Below are 6000 nucleotides of genomic sequence, written 5' to 3'. Positions count from 1 at the left end.
CTTCAAATAAATCATGATTTAATGTCACACAAAAATTAGAAAATATTTTATTTGAATGAAAATGGAAGTACATCTTTATAGTTTTGGGATGCAACTAAAGCAGTGATAAGTGGGAAATATATAGCATTCAGTGCTTGTGCTATCTATATATATAAAAGGCTAATATGCAAAGTGTCCCCTGAGGAGTTTGATCAGGAGACGGGGAGTTTGATCCCTCACTATGATGTCCACTGATCACGAGGTGGCAGTGCAGAATGAAGGAAGATGAAGGCTCCAACTGGCAGCTGGTAGGCCCTGATTGGCCTTGATTGCTGGCCAGGCCTACAGACCCTACCTGTGCATGAATTTCATGCACCAGGCCTCTAGGAAAAGAATAATGGTCTCAAATCAATGCTTTACATTTTAAAAACTAGCAAAAGAAAAGTAAATAAACCCTAATGCAAACAGAATTAAGGAAATTATAAATGATAAGAGCAGAAATCAATGAATTTGAGGGGAGAAAAACAGTTAAAATCAATGCCTCCAAAATCTGGTTCTTTGAAAAAATTAATAACTAAACTGACCAAGAGATAAAGAAAGAAGACAAATTACCCACATTAAGAATGAAATAGGGGTCATTACTACAAACACAATACACATTTATAAGGATAAAAAAGGACATACTATTACCAACACTAGGCCCATAATTTTCACAATTTATGGCCTGTGAAAAAGCATAAATTACCAAAGGTCACTGACTCAGCTAAAACTAAAATCATCTGTTTTGGTAGGCATCACCTAACATTTGTCTCATTGGTCTATATTAATACTTAACTACCTTCAATTGGTAATCCTATATAATGAATTACCACATCCTACAGATAGTGAATCTTTTATTTTTATTTTTTGGAGCAGAAGGGAGTAAATAAATTCGATGCTCTGTGAACTGAGACATTTTTATCTTGAGTGGCTTCTTTGAAAAATTTTCAGATTAAATGTTTTTCTTCCATGCTCTATAGTGCAGATCTTTGGTGTTTGAATCGTTCTTCTTGTGTTAAGTGTATCTCAACTTTTTGTGAAAAACTCTTGACACTACTCTTAGCCCAACTCAATTGTGAAGCAAAGCAAGCCTCAATATTAGATCTTGGCATAGAGATACTACCATGTGCAGAGAAAAGAAGAGTGATTTCAGTTCTTTTTAATCGAATGTATATGAATGTCACTGGTCTCTAACTCCAATGTTAAAAAGATTTAACCTCTTTATTTTTCATAAAACTGCATTTAATATTTATTTTGAGCCCTTGCTAATGGCAGAAATTTAATTATTTTATAGAAGCTTAGTAAAGTCAAAGTTTGCCTCTTCCTCTTTGTCCTTAGTCTGGCATAAATGTTTCATGGCAAGGGTAGGAAAGCACAGGGTCAGCTGTGGTCTTTAATCATTGAAATGTTCATTATTTTATTGGTCCTAGCCTTTAGCATCTTTCTATATCATCTGCTGAGGCATCATGTTTCAGCCACACTGAGGTCGTTAGGCAATGCCTTTTTCCCTCTCCCCACAACCACAGGGCTCCTTCGAGCCTAGAAGGTCATTCTTAGTCTCTTCAATGTTCTTCTTCTTTTTTTAAAAAATATTTTTATTGATTTCAGAGACAAAGGGAGAAGGAGAGAGAGATAGAAACATCAATGATGAGAATCACTGATCGTCTATCTCCTGCCCCCTACTGGGGATTGAGCCTGCAACCCAAGCATGTGCCCTTGATTGGAATTGAACCTGGGACCCTTCAGTCTGCAGACTGATGCTCTATCCACAGAGTCAAACCAGCTAGGGCTCAATGTTCTTCTTGATGGCATCAATGTTTCAACAGATGCCTGCAGAAAAGTCTAAACAGGCTGCCCAGGATGATTTTCTTGGACTTTGGCCATCAAACGTTTTGCTTTGTCTCTACTTACTAAATAGGCATGAGCTCGTTTAACTTTCTTGAAAAGTAATTTGGAAATATGTGTAAGGAAAAAAAATCTTTAAACAGAAACTGGCATTTGACCCAGAAATCTCCTTTCAAAATTTTATAATAACAGGCATATTTGCAAAAATTTTTGCAAATTAATGTTCTTTGAATAGTAAACTAAAAATTAGAAAACACTAAAATGACCTGCAGTAGGAAATAGAAAAATTAAGTTAGCATTCTTCTCCATAATGGATACTAGAGGCCCAGTGCACTAATTCATGCATGGGGGGGGGGGGAGGGGGCGATCAGGGCCTGCCAGCCAGCAGGAGGGACCTTGGGAGGTTGGATGGCTGGCCCCACGTAGATGTGCTGAGGTAGTGGCAAAGACCACAGACAGAGTGCCCCAAATGGCCTGAACACCAGTTATGCTCTGAGGTGGAAATACTGCTCTACTTTGCTGCTCACGCTCAGGCCTCCTCACTCTTCCCAGGGCAGAGTTGCTGACAGACAAACAGGTTGTCTCTCCTACCTCAGCCACACATTTTCCTGAGGCTCCACCCTCAAGCATGATAGGTAGCTGACTTTGGCCAATGGTGGCACACCGCTATAAGAGTGCTAGCCAATCAGCAGTTAGGAGCCTGGAAAGCCATGGGACCAAGTTAGTAGTGGCTGAGGGTGGCAGAGGTAAGATGGCAGTGGTGCTTACTTCATGTCTTTGCAGTTAGGCTGCTGCCTTGCTCCTTCTGCCCCTTCTGAGATGCTACTCTATCTCGATCAGTGTCGGGGTCACTCTCTTCCTACAGGCTTCCCGCACCCAGATTCTCTGGTGCCCGGAGTCTTCGCCAGGGGGAGGGTCCGTGGGAGGTTGGCAGTGAAAGCGTACTGACCACCAAGGGGAAGCTCCTGCATTGAGCATCTGCCCCCTGGTTGTCAGTGCATGTCAGAGCAACTGGTAGACCGGTTGTTCCAGTCGTTCTGGCCATTTAGTTATAACGGTCACTTAGGCTTTTATATATATATGACAAAGTCATTAAAATGATTATGTAAGATTTGTGTTTATTGACACTAAAATGTGACCATTGTATAGTATGTGTATGTGTGTGTGTGGAAGGGGATAGATGTTAGCCAAATATATTTTAGGTAATTTCATTACGGAAGCACTCTTGACAGCTGGGAAAACAACCTGGAGAGGTTATGAAACTAGTTTAAGATACAAGGGAACTGGGTAGATGCCCTGGAATCTTCTTAGTGACTGAGTGTGGGTGATGGCTGAAGGAGAGAGAGGACAAGGGATCTGACTTCTAGGACTGGGTACAGAAGGATCCCAGTCTTTTGTTGTAATCAACTTTTAAGAGATACAGACCCTACTGGGACCTAGGAGTTCACTCTGTTGATAGTGACAGAATACTTTCATTGTCCTTTGTCCTTGGAGAAAGAGTAATAAATGATCATAATGACTTTAACTCAGGAGGTAAGATTGAGAATTAATACTCTAGGATGCCGGGGTTCTTGTCCCAGTGTTACAAAGGATTCAGCAATCTGGAGAAAGGAGCTGATGTGTAGATGATTAAGAAGGAGTCCAAAGATGAAAGATAATTTTAAAAGGCATTGGGGTCAGAGGATCTTCAGCTAAAGGAGCTAGAAGACTACCCCTTGTCTAAAGACCTTGTGCTATTTATTAACACAATTTGTCCTAAGGCAAGTTGGAGATAATACACTTCAAAGGGTAGGGTTTACAGAAGCATTGTCAGATAGTCTACAGCTGTTCAGGTGTTTGGCCAACAGGAGGCAATAAGATGCAGATTTAAGATGCCCTGGGCTGTCTGGCAGCAGACAATCCTATTCAGGTTTGGGGGAAATGCCATTCAGCCAATTCCAACAGGTAAACTACATATGTGGCTCAGCCCTTGTTGAACCCCCAAGCTTCACCAACCTTTTGATGAAACTCTTGTAATTATTACATGCTGAAATTGGTCCCTGGCACTAGGAGGGACAAGACTCCTAAAAAGAGCAGAAAAATAAAAAAGCAAACATGTTCTGTACTGGTCCATGGACTGAAGCAGCATCCAAGCTTTTTGTACTTTCTCTCTTTTTACTTTTGCTACCCTGTCCCCATTCCTTGGATTAGTTACTCTTATTGACTCCATAATGAAACTCTCCACTAATGTGCTAAACAAGGATAAGCGTGATGAGGACAAGATAGAGACAATGGCAAACTTCCTTCCTTCCTTGTCTCACACAGTGGCATTGATATCCAAATGATCACTTCTATGAATCCCCGCTTTCTTTTCTGAGGATGGTAGATCAAGAGTTAATGTGGGATAGTGAGCATGTTGGAGTGAAGAGGCTCTGGGTTTAAATTCTATCTCACTCAGCCACACTGAGCCTCAGTTTCCTTCTCTACGAAATGACTAAGAAATGCCCACTTGAGAAATATTTAGGATGCTTATCTGCAGCCTCAGAATGGGCAGTGGAGAGAGCACAGCTTATACTAAAAAAAGGAGGATCCTAAAAGCTTTAGTAACACCATTCAAGTGATATTCTGTTCTTCATTTATGTAAGAAGATAGATCTGATTCTGCAAGTCAGATCTTATCCATATCTTTCATACTACCTTGCTCTTATTACAGGTACTTGAAACTGGGAAGGGAAAGAAGGAATAGTCTACACAATCTGACCCTCCTTCTAGTATCAGGCCTGGCAGTCTCACACACATTGCAGATGCATGGCAGGGCCTGTGGGGGCAAAGAGCAACCTGGCATTTGGTGGGGGTAGCTCAGATGGCACACTGTCAGCCTCTGAACCTTGCAAAGCCAGCTTCTTCACCCTGAACGCAGAGAGGAAGGGTTGGATTTCATGACACCAGAAGATTTTGCTTTGTGCAATGTCCACCTTATAAGCCTCAGCTCAGCAATTTCTGGAATGCACTCTGTTAGATCCTGTTGAACTGCCTGTATTAAAAGGTAATTGCATCATGGAGACGTCTTCCATTCTCATTTGTCTCTGGGGACACCTGTGAAGATTGGTGTGGAGACAACTCCCCAGGTAAGGGCTCATGCTCCTCTCCTCCCCCCAAAAACATAATCATTGCTTTGTGGTCCTCTCCACTTACATGACACAAACCTAAATATCCATATTGTGTTATGTTCAGTAATACCATATGCCTAAGGATAAGGAATAACTTCAATTTCAGGAATATACATCTAGCACCTACTCTGTAACAGACAACATTTTAGGCACTGAAAAATTTCTTGCAGATCTGAATAGATAAATGAATGAAGAGAAATTTGGGCACTTTCTGGAAGTAGGTGGGTGAATGAAGCACTTAATATGGGAGACACTGAAAACATGATCATATTTAATTCTCCTGGTTATATTATAAATTTTTTTTATTTTTTTCCCAATGAATCTTAGTTGCATCATACATTAATCAAAAAGAAAAATGTAAAAATTGACCCTTTTAATTTACTTTTTTTCCATCACCATTTATACTCTCTAAGGCAAGCATGTCAAACTTGCGGCCAGTGGTCCACAGTGAATATTTTTGCAGCTCAGACAATATAATCCTATATAATAAAAGCATAATATGCAAATTGCCCCCTCAACTGGGAGTTGTCTGGGAGTTCAACCAGGGGGCAGGGCTGGCCCAGGGGGAAGGGAGGGAGTACCTGGCCGGCAGCTAGCAGCTGGCGGCCAGCAGCTGCTAGGGACCCTACCAGTGCATGAATTTTGTGCGCTGAGCCTCTAGTGGTATATAAGTAATGTTTTAATAAAAATTTCGTAACTTAATTTTTACAGTATCCTGTTATACATAATTATTAATAATGAACTACAATGTTCACTAATGACTGATTACTATAATTGTGTTGCATTCATTTCCCTTACACGCCTTATGTGCAGGTGCACCATTTCTCTCCACTAATACTAGCAGTGGATATTTTAGCAGCCGATTCCATGTCATTAGTCTTGGACTGACTTGTTTGATGTGTGCAACAGGAAATATTTCAATTTCAGAGAACAAGAAAAATAGGTTTATTTGCATTACACTTATTAATTTGTGCAGTTAGTCAGTGTCT

The sequence above is a fragment of the Cnephaeus nilssonii genome, assembly GCF_951640355.1.
Source record: "Cnephaeus nilssonii genome assembly, chromosome: 13".
Taxonomy (NCBI): Eukaryota; Metazoa; Chordata; class Mammalia; order Chiroptera; family Vespertilionidae; genus Cnephaeus; species Cnephaeus nilssonii.
Note: the sequence above shows the minus strand (reverse complement) of the source record.